A 13,187-nucleotide genomic window follows, 5' to 3' on the forward strand; every position below is an offset into this window, starting at 1 on the left:
GATGCTCAACTGACTGAGCTACCCAGATGCCCCTATGTTACACTTTTTGAGGAACCACTAAACTGTTTGCCACAGCAGCTGTGGAATTTTATATTCCTGTGAACAATGTAAAATGGTTCCAATTTCTCCACAAACTTGCTATTTTATGTTGTTTTTCTTGTTTTTGTCAGTGGTGGTGTTGTTTTTTTTTTTTGTTTGCTTTTGTTTTTTTGATTGTAGCCATTCTAGTGGGTGTTAAGTGGCCTAATATTTAAGATCTTTTAGAGACTTTTCAAGAAAGCTTTATACTTTTGTGTTCTCAAGATTGGTTTATAACTCCCGTAAGTTATTTGTCATCATATCCTATAATCTCTCTCTCTCTCTTTCTTTCTCTGCCTCTTTATCCGTTTCTTAAAACCAGAATGGACAGTCTTGTTCCTTTTGTATTTTTCCTGGTCTCAGAACATGCTTGTGCTGGAGTGAATAAAGGCATGGGGTGACTTGTGAGGACAAGGAGTGCTGGGAATCAGCATTTCTGTGTAATCCCTTCCATTGTGCCAGACACTGTTGTAGCACCAACATGTCTTATCTTATTCAATTTTCACAAGAATGGTAAGAACAAGGTGTTAATTTCGCAGAAGAAGAAACAGACCAGAGACAATCTCTTGTCACCCACCTGAGCAGAGCTTGACTTCAGACCCAACCCTCTCTGAATCCAGGACCTGTGTTAATTTCAGGACAATGTGCCACAAGAGAAAAAAAAAAAGACATGAGAAGGACCATTACTACTCTTATTCTTGTTAACTGGGACTACCTCCTCGTATTGGATGCCTCCTGGTGCCATACACCATGACAGCTAAATTTTGGATACCATCAAATCTAATCACTTTAAGAATCCAGTGATTCAGATGTTATTATTATTTGAGAGAATGAAACAGTCACTGAGAAGTTAAGTAACTGCCCAAGAACAAACAGCAAGTAAACCATGAGCTCAAAACTGGGTTGGCTTCATTGCAAAGTGTGGGTACTTCTGTCAATGTAGGAAAACGCATTTAAGATCTGGAAGTTTCACTTGGAAACCTGAGAGTTGTGAGATAAGTCAGGAAATCAGGCAACCAGACTGCTCAATAATTTTTCCAGATAATTTTTCCAAGTACTTTTGTTTTCTTATTTGCTTCCAGTCATGATTTTGGTGGTGTAGATATTCCACTAAATCTACGTATTATGAAAAAGTACTCCATGATCCTAAAAAAGAATGTTCTGCTTATTGGCTTATTCCCTATTATGTTTTAAAGCATCTTACCTATATAATACATGTAAAATATACTACATCTGATCAAACCATTTTTTTTTTTTAGATTATAGTAGTAATTTGGCTACTCTTGCTTTTAACAATTTGAGCATTCATTCAATATTTATTCCACATAGCCATTTTTTCTTTTACTGTGTAAATCCTACCTGGAGATCTACGAAATACTGGTAAGAGTCTATGGTAAAGATAAATAAGGAATATTATAACTAGCATAGAAGATTTTAAAACTATACTCTGATTTTATACTAATTTGTAGTCTCTGATTTAAGAGGATTATCCTAGATCACTACTAAGCTGTTAAATGTCGGGAAACCTCTGCATGGCAGTATTTTGGGGCCAGGTGTAAGTGGAAAAGAAGAGGCCTCAGATGACTTTAAGTAATTTTAATCAATATGTTTTCTCATTCCTGGTATCCTATTTTGATGTTTCACTCATTCTTCTTGTACCATGCTCTTCATTGCTCTTCATGCCTTTGTCAAGGATTTTTTTTTTAAACAGAGACCTAGGTTACCATTTGGCATATGTCTCCCTTGTCAGTGACATCTTGAAAATTAAAAAAAAATAATACCTCCCTCACATGCATCCATTCAGGTTGGCTGCCTGTAACCAACTGCGCCATGCTTCAAAATGTGTCACCTTATTAAATTCTGCAAATTGTTCTGAACATTGTCTCTATAAATGTTTTGGAAGGGCTTTACTGTCAGGTCAGCTTTCTAAGGGCTAGAAATATGTCAAACCTGGCAGCCTTACCTTTATTTAAGAGCCAAAATACAAATAAGTAGATTACAAAGCAATCAATCAATACAGCATTGCAGGATGTTATGGTTGGCATTGACCTCGGAGTTCGGCACCCTCATTTTACAGATGAATAAACTCATCCATAAGCTCTGCAGGAGATGGGGTTCGGCCTTGATTCAGTTACAACTAGCTAACCTTGGACATGCTGCTGTGCCTCAGTTTCCTCATGTGACAGGGAGGAGCTTTCCTTTTGTTAGGTAATCCCTCAGGCATTTTCCTACTTCCAGTTTCTGTGTGTCATGACAAAATGGATTGTATTGATGCATTTCTAGTCCTTAAAAAAGTTTCTTAACTCACACAGAATAACTCTTCTAATCTTTTATGGGGCCTCCTTATATATTCTCTAAAAGTTGGACACATGAGCAATTTATAGTTATTGGGAAAATCGTAATTTTTATTCACTGTCAAAAGAATAAACAGACGAAGATCTTTTCCCTGTTCTGAGCATTTCTTCACTTTTTTCCCTCCCTGGTTTGTTGTTGTAGGGTTGCTTGGGGATATTAGGTTACTGACCTTTGTTTTTCTTTCTACAAGAAGCTTTCACTAAAGTATTTTTTGGGGGGGTGTCGTATAAGAAACAATGACTCTCACATGCAAGTAATTAAATGGATGTAAGGCAAGAAAAAAAGTGGCACAAATTTGAATTGATGAATTTTCTTTCTGGAAACTCATGGAGCCTAGTCTGAAAGCTGTGTGCAAGCATGCACGGGCTTTCTGAGAATATTTCCTCTCTTCTGATACACTGAAGTCTCTGGGTGAGTTTAGTTCCCCTGTAAGGGCTGAGCAGGCAAGTTTGGCAAACAATCTAATCTGATATGATGCATGCTTTTCTACTCAACTGTAAAAATCTATTTCATTCAGATATCACCTGCTATTCTTATGGCAAGTCTTTGGAATAGAGATCCTAAATGTGTCAAAAATATGTAATGCATTTATGATAGAAATAAATAGAGACGAGGGTGACTTCAGCTTCCTTTCACATGTGCTGGCCAGCACTTGCAGAATTCAAAGTAGGTTATGTTAGCCTTCCCACTTTCAATGCCTTTATGGATGTGGTGTTTATATACCCTAGATTTTCCAGGGCAGCCCTGGGTTGTAAATATTCTGTCCTGTTGTTCCCATAAGTACAATCATACTTGTCAAGCCATGTGTCATGAGTTTCGGTTTGGAAAATACGGGCGCTGTATGTCCATCAGAGCCTGTTGCTCTGGCCTGATGCCTGATGCTGCTGCTCCACTGTGCCCTACCCCTAGCCCACTTCCCGTACTCGTCAAAGGCTTGTTTCAGTTTTAGTCCACTTGCTCTCTCTGCCTCATGTCTAGGGGACAATGTGAACAGTAAACTAATCTGTGTTAATGGGCAAGCTGGGGAAAATCAGCAGGAGAGGATCTGCCTGGATCCTCACATCCCAGAATGTTCTGTCTCCATCCAGGTAGCTTAAGGGGCACTTTGGAAATTGTGCCTTGACTTCATTTATCTCTAAGACAAAGTTGTTCTGCGGGTGGTTGGTGGGGACAGATACCTTTTTTTTTTAAATGTTTATTTATTTTGAGAAAGAGAGCATGAACGGGGAGGGGCAGAGAGAGAGAGAGAGGGAGAGAGAGAGAGAATCCCAAGCAGACTCCAAGCTCAATGGGGAGCCCAATTGAGAGCCCTAGGCGGGGCTCCATCTCACAACCGTGAGATCATGACCTGAGCCGAAATCAAGTGTGGGACACTTAACCAACTGAGCCACCCAGGTGCCCTGGCAGGGCCAGATTTCTTTCTTTTTTTTTTTTTTTATGTTTATTCATTTTTGAAAGACAGAGACAGAGCACAAGCAGGGGTGGGGTGGTGAGAAAGGGGGACACAGAATCTAAACCAGGCTCCAGGCTCTGAGCTGTCAGCACCAGAGCCCGACGTGGGGCTTGAACTCATGAACCTCGAGATCACGACCTGAGCCGAAGTCGGTTGCTCAACCGACTGAGCCACCCAGGCACCCCGGGACAGATTTCTTAAAGAGGCAAGAGCTCCCATGTTTCACTGCAAAGATGGCTTCCACCCTGTTAATATCTTTGGCTGGCTTTGCATATGTGTCCCAGATACGATTAAATCTCTGTAACAGTAGGAGAGGAATAAAAGGCCAGTGTGCCAACTTTACTTTTCTGCCCACAATAATTTCTTCTGGTATGTGTACACTGCTCAAATGCTCTTTTTACAAAGTTGGAAAGCAAAATTGTTTTATGACAATATTTGCTGAGACAGCAAGATAAATCTATGCCTCTCCATTGTTAAATCCCTGACCCTCATCGAACCCTGACTTAAAAAAAAATATTCTTTAATGAGGAGGCTCAGTTTAACATTTGTATAAAGATGTTTAGGATTATTTGAAACATTTTGTAGATTTCAAGTTCATTGCCTGCCATTTTCCTTTTAACCTAACCTTGTTATTTCTGTTTATTTTATGTGGTTTTATTATGTAAACATATAAAGATTTCTACTAACTGTCCAAACAGCTTGCTTTTAAAATCTCTGCTTAACCACTTTTATTTGTATCACATTTTTTTTTCTTGTCTTGGTTTAGTACTTAACTGTGATAAATTTCAAATGAATCTCCTTTAACTCTTTAAAAAATAACTTCTCATTCCTCTGTGTTAAGCAGTTTACCTTTTAGAAATTCAATCAGCATTCCTTTTGGCAGTTTGCATTATCTTAAAAAGCAGCATTAGTACCTTGACTTTTCAGTGCTGGGAGCATTTGCTGAACCAGATGCTTTCAATATCATCTATTATTTTTAATCATGCATGGTTAAGTCTCAAGAACAGTCTCTTGAGATTGTTGACTACTTAGGAAACTAGAAGAGCAAACAAGTACATGGTATCTTTAGAAACAGGATACAAATTTAGCTTCATTATTATCCTAATCAATATCTGAGTAATTAAGCTGCCTTATTATCAAATTCAAGCTTTCCTTACAGTCTATTATCAGTTTGTCTTTCCTCTTCCTTTATGTCTATATTCAGCTAATTTAATGCTAACATTGTAGAATCACCTGGTCTCTTCTGTTCCCTGTAATCTTCTGATAATTATATTTAACTGAGGGATCAGTATGTTCCACACATATTAACGTCTAAAATCTTAACAATAAATCCGAGAGATTTGTATTATTATCCCCATTTTATAGATGGGAACATAAGTTTTGAGTGGGTAAATCATGTTTTTCCGGCTCACAACCAGTACGAATGAGGCTTAAATTCAAACCAAAGTCTGTCTGACTTAAAAACCCCCGCTTCTAACCACTGTGCTATAGTACTTCCTGTTAATGAAGGATAAAGGTGTCTGTTATGTAAATCAACATAGTCATTGACGATGGACTTCCTTCTTTAATCCTGTAATATGCGTATATGAAAGCATTTATTAATCTTGTCTGCTTTTCCTTTTTTATTTGAAAAATGCCAAAAAGTATATCATACATTCATAAAAATCATATAAAATTAGAAGCAAAAGACTTCCCCGTCCCTCTAAGGTTGCACAACAACCTTACACTCTTTAGTGCGTGTACTTTCAAAGTTCTGCTAGGCGTATCTAGACATGACTCTATAGACATTTCCTTTTAAATTTTAAAGTCTTAAGGTTTATTACCAAAATTACTGTATCTTATCACTTCTTGCTTGCATAGGGAACATATAAAACTTTATTCCTCTGGAAAACGACTGCAAAGTATCTTTTCTTTTTTTTTTTTTTTTTTTTTTTTTGGTAAGGGCTTTGAGAGTCAGAGTCTAAGCTGTGTATCAGTGAGACAAATAGCTTTAAAATATTGATTTTCCTTTTTTTTCCTCCTGATATTTGTCCATCATTAGACTGTAGGAAGAGAAGTTTGGCCAAACACTTAATATTTCATAGTATTTTTTCTCTAAGTGGATGGTTGGAGATTTTTACAAATCCTTTCCTCTTTTAGATCAGAAACGTCTTTTACCAAGAGACATTTAACATAGACTTTTTAGGGCTTCCCTCGTCTACTAAAAAACGGGGATATTTTCATCTTGAACGAGTGAGGGAGGCAAGGATGAAAAGGCTAACAGAGAGGCAGTCATCACCGCAGAAGTCACAGGAGCACGTCTTCGGCCCCTTTGAAGCCATCGGAGTTGGTCTTAGATAAAAGTGCCTAGAAGGCAGAACTTGCCTTCGTTCTTTCGTTCATCAGGGCATTCTCCCTTCCTCCTGTGGGCTCCAACTAAAGGCTATACATCTGCTTTATTGTGCTTACATGCAGGGCTTTTGCTTTCATATCTGTTTTTATTTGCTGGATGCTAAACCATGCAAGCCAGGTATTCTGTCTTTCTATTTCTATCCCAGTGCCTATTTAGTGCTGAATAAATGGATGTAAGATGAAGACCAACTCACACGTGGATGATTGAATAATGACAATGCCTGCTGTTTGGGACCCTGAGAGTAAACGACAGGGATTTGCAGTAAGGTATCAATGTCAGCGTTGAGAGGCAGAGTGTGCTACTGAACACAGTGTAGGTGTGGACTCATTTATCTCACAAACCCTCCACTTGCTAGAAATGTGTTCTTTTCTGAGGTTCGAGGTTTGGGCCTTAGCTGTCCCACCTGTAACATGGACATAATATCACTCATGGCCTGTGTTGCTGTCAAGATTCAATGATAAAATGTTGTAACAGGCTTGGCCCTGATCTTCAGGCTACAGACTTTGTCTGTCTGTCTATCTATCTAATTTATTTCAATGTTTAAAAACATTTACTTGTGACAAAATACACATCACGTAAAATTTACCATCTTAACCAGTTTTAAGTATACAGTTCAGGAGCATTAAGTATATTCATGTTGTTGTGCAAGTGATCTGTGGATCTCTTTTCTTCTTGCAAAACTGAAACTCTGTACCCATTAAACTACAACTTCCTATTCTCCCCCACCCCCAGCCCTGGGAACTACCATTCTACTTTCTGTCTTTATGAATTTGACTAATCAAGGCACTTCGCATAAGAGTATTTGTCGTCTTGTAAGCGGCCTATTTCACGTAGCAGAACGTCCTCTAGGTTCATCCATGTTGTAGCATCTGTCAAAATTTCATTCCTTTTTAAGGTTGAACAATATTCCATTGTACATTTGCTTACACGCTCTCATTAACTGATCCTTGGGTTGCGCCCACCGTTTGGCCATTATGAAATAATGCTGCTGTATCATGGGTGTACCAATATCTCTTCGAGACTCTCCTTCCAGTTCTTTTGGGTGTATACCCCACAGTAGAATTGCTGGATTCTGTGGTAAATCTGTTTTTAACATTCTGAGGAACTGACACACTGTTTCGTGTAGTGGCCACACCATTTAATATCCCCACCCACAGGGCATGGGGGCTCCAATGTCTCCACGTCCTCACCAACGCTTGTTACTTTCTGTTTTGCAGCGCGTCTATCCTGATGGGTGTGAGGTAGTATCTCAACCAACTTTTAAACCTTCAGACAAATTCCCATGTTTTGCCTACTAACCCCCAGAAATAAAATATTGATTATAAAAACAAGTTCGGAATACCATGTAGGCAAAATTAGGGAATGTTGACCGCAGAGCAAGATGTTCCAATGCTTATTAGTTGGTTTGCCCTCAATTATCTAGATGTGAATCTATAATTGTTCTTACAACAGATTTTATGTTCACTGAATCTGTTTAGGGAAAAAGTGTGGATAAGTGAATTCTGACCTGACTTGTTATAAAGAGTATAGAGGAAGCTCCTTCCTTTCCTTGAATGGTACTATTTTGATTCCTCATGTTTTGCTTATTGAAAAGGGCTTGTTATTCTTACTAAGTGATTTAAGATTTTTTAGACATCGCTGTTATGTTTAGACCAATGAGACAAAAGCATGTGAAAGATTTACAACTTTACTGTTAGTTTTATGTGCTGGAGGGAAGGTGGCCATATAGATGCTACCTTAAAGAAGGAGTCTATTTTATCCTATTGAATCAGACCTGGGGCTTGTTGGTCACTGCAGTGAGCCTGCTCGTGAGTAAATGTGGGTGCATTTTAGTGCACTGTAATGTGATTTTTAAACTTGTTCAAACAATGAATTCACTGCTGTCATCACATCTCTTCCGATTTTCAAATGCCAACTTGACACCGTCGTTCTCATTAACAATTAAAAAAAAGTTTTGCCCCTCAAGTTTCTATTATAAGGGATGTATTCTTGAAGTTATGGTTACATTAAAATTCTTACTACAAATGAAGCCAGCTAAAAATGTTTACCAACTTGAATTGAGCTCATCATGTTTTGTTTGCTGAATAGTGTTTTGTGATTTTACCAACATAAGAATGAGTCTCCAAACTATTTTTAAAAGTGGAGCTTTTACTCTAAAGAAGTGCTTGCCTCATTTTCTTCATGCTACTCCAAACAAGATGTTGTTTATTACTTTGAAACACTATATGTAAACCCCAGGAATATGTTAAATATGATTGAAGTCTTGGCTGTCTTTAACAAATTGAAGTTTCCAGAAATTTAGCTGTGTTTAAAAACCAAAGCCATGTTTTCAGGAAAGATTTCTATTTCCAAATATGTGGTTGCCCAAACCTTTTATATTTTCATGTCAAATTCAGCTGCCAAATAACACACACTGTACCTTAGCTATAATAGAAAAACACACATAGACGAGATTTTAAAAAGCACTGCAAGAACTATGATCATATTTCTCGAACTTCTGCTATTCCTATGCATATAAGTGTGTCTTCGAGTGAGCTCTATAAGGCGCTGGTCACTTATACTGGGGCAAAGTGACACGCACAACATGAGATTGGCACTGTGTAACAGCTGATCTGGGAAAATACAGGAATTTCTAGCCAGACCAAAATATGAGGTCAAGGAAGTCGCTTTTATAATAATAGTGGTTATCTGTTTAATGTGTGATCTGGCAGTGATATGATGTTGACCATAGGCAATTATGCATATTTCTAAACGGGTTGTATGCAAGCCCAGAGTAAGAGAAATCCCCCGGTTTGTGATAAAAGGGTATTTATTGCCCTTTTATTTCCTTCGTATGCTTTACTTAATCATTTATAAAAGACAAATTAATAGTGAGTACCGATTTCATTTTGTGTTTTATTCTGTAGTCATTCCTACACATTTGGGATATGTATTAATATGTGCTCTTAATAGTTTTGGCACAAGTTCAATGTCAACGAATGAGTGATGTACACATTTTACAGTCCTTCTTAAGGGATAATAATGTTGTTCAGTGACAGTGTGTCTTGATTTCTTCGGGGGCAGCGTACGCAGATATGAGTCATATGGGATAGAGACCTATTAGTTATTTTTTCTCAGCTTGTGCAATGAGGCAAAATTTTTGTTTCATTTTAGTGCAGTTTTTTTTAGAATGGTATTATCAGGATTAGTGTGTAGATTAATGCCTAAGAAACTGGTTGATCGCTTGGGACTCTATTTTCCTTTATCCTTTCAATGTGACTGAAAAGTTATATTCTATATTTTCATATCAATGACAATGTGATGACACGGCAAAGGAGTTACATTGGCTTGTTGCACACATCAAATCTAATCTTCTTTGTGGAAAAATATGTTTATTTTGAGCAAGAAAAAAGAAATTTGAGTGTTTCAAGTATCAGGAAACCTATGTTGGAAAGGATAGTGATTGGCTGTTGTTTACCTACTCCATGGGCTGAACAAGGAGAAATGGGGTTGAATTTTAGTAAAACAGGTTTAAATTAGCCATGCGAAGCACTTACAGAAGACACCACGATACGATGGGTTGCAATTGCTGCCTTCTTTATTCCCAGGGACTCCGTCTGCCGTACTCACCAGGGCTCAGCATGGTATCTGGCACAGAAGAGGGGCTCAACCGATATTAAATGAATAAAGAGAAAGAATGGATTAGGGAAGATGCTCATAAAAGGCAGAGCATTTGTGCCCAATGTAAGGTATTAATTTTAAGGTTTAATAGTGTCATTATTTTAGGAACCTCTACAAAGAAATCAGAATTGTAAATATTGAAAAATCTCCCCAGAATTTTAAATTTGAACAATACACCATGTTTACCTACACAGTTTCCGATTTTCCCTTTAGAGTAGCACAGTATACTGGGGGCGTCTGGGTGGCTCAATCAGTGAAGTGTCTGATTTCAGCTCAAGTCATGATCTCAATGTTTGGTTCATGAGTTCGAGCCCCTGGTCATGTCTCCCTCTGCCCCTTCCCCCGCTACACTCTTCCTCTTTCTCTCTCTCTAAAATAAGTAAACATTTTAAAAAGTAGCACAGTGTAAAGGATGTGGGGCTATTGGTTGGGAGTGGTGGGCTGGGAGACTTCTGGCCCCAGAACAGTTCAGTAGAGGTGGGGAGGCTGGGCTATTAGCTGTAATGTTGCCTTCAAGAAGCCCAAGACTGAATATGAGATGTTAGGGGGTATATGTTTTGTCCATTTATTTCTGAAGGCTTTTTCCAGAGTAATTTTCTTTTTTTTTTTTTTTTGTGGGTGAGGGGGAATGTGGTCAGTTATATATTATATCAAGCTTCTAATGTCAAGCTGAACCTCAACAAAAGATTTTATTTGAAAGATGTGAAAAAAGAAAAGCTTCAAATAAGGAGCTAAGTGTAGCCACCAGACCTCGAGGAGTTCTGAAAGCTCAAAGAAGGTATCCCATCTGGGTGTGGACTGCTTGCTAGAAGACTGGCTGGCCAGTGCCAGACTATCAGCAGAGAAGACCAGACAGTACCACACAGTGACCAACCCTTGGGCTGGGCGTTTGGTGGTTCAGTCCACGAGGACTCCTATGCTAGATCTCTGGTGGAGATGACATCGGGGGCTGTTGTGGGTGGGCCTAATTCATAATAAACTGAAGGCACTCCAGAGTTTCCAAGTTTTACAGACCTGGGGAAATATTTAAGGCCTGATCACAAAATACTGGTTGCATATTAGAAGTACGGAGGCCAGGTTAATAACTAAGCAAAATGCAATATTGTGTCAGCTTCATTCATTTTCAAAAAGAGTATCATAAAAATGTCACTGCATTTGAAAACAGTTTTTAAGTTAAATCGCAAACATTCCTCTACGTGCTTGCTGATCACTTAGAAATCGTAGCTGGTTATAAGTTAGGCATGTTACCCAAGGCCTAAAATTTCAAAAACAAAATTGTAAAAATCCTTTCAAAAATTTTACAGCGAAATGATTCTATTTAATATGGGATATGGGTACATTTTAATCTGCTTGATATCATTGATCAGGTGCATAGGGTCTGCAGGGCATTTAAAGGGCCTCAAATCTGAGAGACTAGGTGGGAAAAAGTAAGAGGTTAGGTGTATTTTAAAAGGCGCTACAAGAACATTACATAGATGCCTAGCTTTCTTTATAAAGTATTATTTCTTTATAAGTCTTTTCTTTTTTATTGAAGTGTAATTGACATGCAATATCATATTAGTTTTATGTATACAACACAATGATTCAACTTTTGTATACACTGTGAACTGATCACTGCAATGTCTAGTCACATCTGTCACCATACAAGTTAACGCTACCGAATGTATTCCCGCTTCTGTATGTTACCTCCCCATGACTTACTTATTTTATAACTAGAAGTTTATACCTCTTGATCCCCATTACCCATTCCCCCATCTATCTGCTCTCAGGCAACCACCACTCTGTTCTCTGGGCCTATGAGTCTGGATTTGGTTTTGTTTTGTTTGTTAGATTCCACGTAAATGAGTATTTGTCTTTCTCTGTTTGACTTATTTCACTTATTAAATGCCTTCAAGATCTACTATGTTGTTGCAAGTGGCGAGATTTCATTCCTATTTACAGCTAATTAGTATTCCATTGTAAATTTTTGCTCTGTCTTCTTTATCCATTTATCCGTCAATGGACTTTTAGGTGATTTCCATATCTTGTCTATTGCAAATAATATTGCAGTGAACATAGGATGAATATATCTTTCCAAATTAGTGTCTTTGTTTTCTTCAGATAGATACCCAGTAATGGAATTGGTGAATCATATGGTAACTCTATTTTTAATTTTTTAAGGAACCGCTATATTGTTTTCCATGGTGGCCATACCAGCTTACATTCCCACCAATAGTGCACATGGATTCCCTTTTCTCTGCATCCTCAACAACACTTGTTATTTCTGTCTTTTTGATACTTGCCATTCTGATGGGTATAAAATGATATCTCATTGTGGCTTTTGATTTGCATTTCCCTGATGATTAGTGATATTGAACATCTAATTATGTGCTTCTTAGTCATCTGTATATCTTCACTAGAAAAATGTCTGTTAGATCATCTGCCCATTTTTTAATCAGATTTGTTGTTGTTGTTGTTGAGTTGTAGTTCTTTGCATATTCTGGATATCAACCCCTTATCAGATTGGCAAATATCTTCTCCAGTTTAGTAGGTTGCCTTCCACTTTGTTTGTGGTTTCCTTAGCTATGCAGAAGCCTTTTCTTTGTTTTTCTTTTTCTTTTCTTTTCTTTTCTTTTCTTTTCTTTTCTTTTCTTTTCTTTTCTTTCTTTTCTTTTCTTTTTTCTTTTTTTTTTTTTTTTTACAAGAGAACAAATCTATACCTTTATTTACTTTTCAGTAAGTTTAAATCCTTGAGGGGTACAGCATCACATGGATTCTGTGGCCAATGGTTTTAGCAGGAAGGTTGCTTTGGAATTTGGCAAATCATGCCACTGTTTCCGTGAGCATGAGTTACTTTTCCGCAGATTACTCTGGTTTTGTTCAGTTTGCCACCGGGAGTCACTGTGTTGTTCTTTGCTTTCTACACATAAGCACATTTCTTGGCCTAGGTGGAATTCAGTTTCATCTCAAGCATAAACACCTTCAATTTTGAGAAGGGCTGTGTTCTCCCTCTGGTTCTAGAGAACCCACTTATAGCCAGCAAATATGGCCTTGGACGACAGCCTTCCAGACATATTTGTCATTTTAGGAGTCCTGTCAAAAAGAGTATCAGGAGAATCTTGGAGTCTATGGAGGCTACTTTTCCCACAGGCCTCTACAGGCTCCAAGATGGCAGAAAGAGCTATGCAGAAGCTTTTTAGTTTGATGTGATCCCATTTATTTTTGCTTTTGTTTCCCTTGCCTTTGGAGTCAGAGTCAAAAAACTATCAC

General features: G+C 38.0%; 1 pseudogene; it reads right to left on the minus strand.

Annotated features, from left to right (window-relative positions):
- Positions 1-12,659: 12,659 nt before the first annotated feature.
- LOC107180032 lies at positions 12,660-12,991 on the minus strand (annotated as a pseudogene).
- Between the last annotated feature and the right edge of the window lie 196 nt (positions 12,992-13,187).

This window comes from Panthera tigris, chromosome C1 (genome assembly GCF_018350195.1).
Source record: "Panthera tigris isolate Pti1 chromosome C1, P.tigris_Pti1_mat1.1, whole genome shotgun sequence".
Taxonomy (NCBI): domain Eukaryota; kingdom Metazoa; phylum Chordata; class Mammalia; order Carnivora; family Felidae; genus Panthera; species Panthera tigris.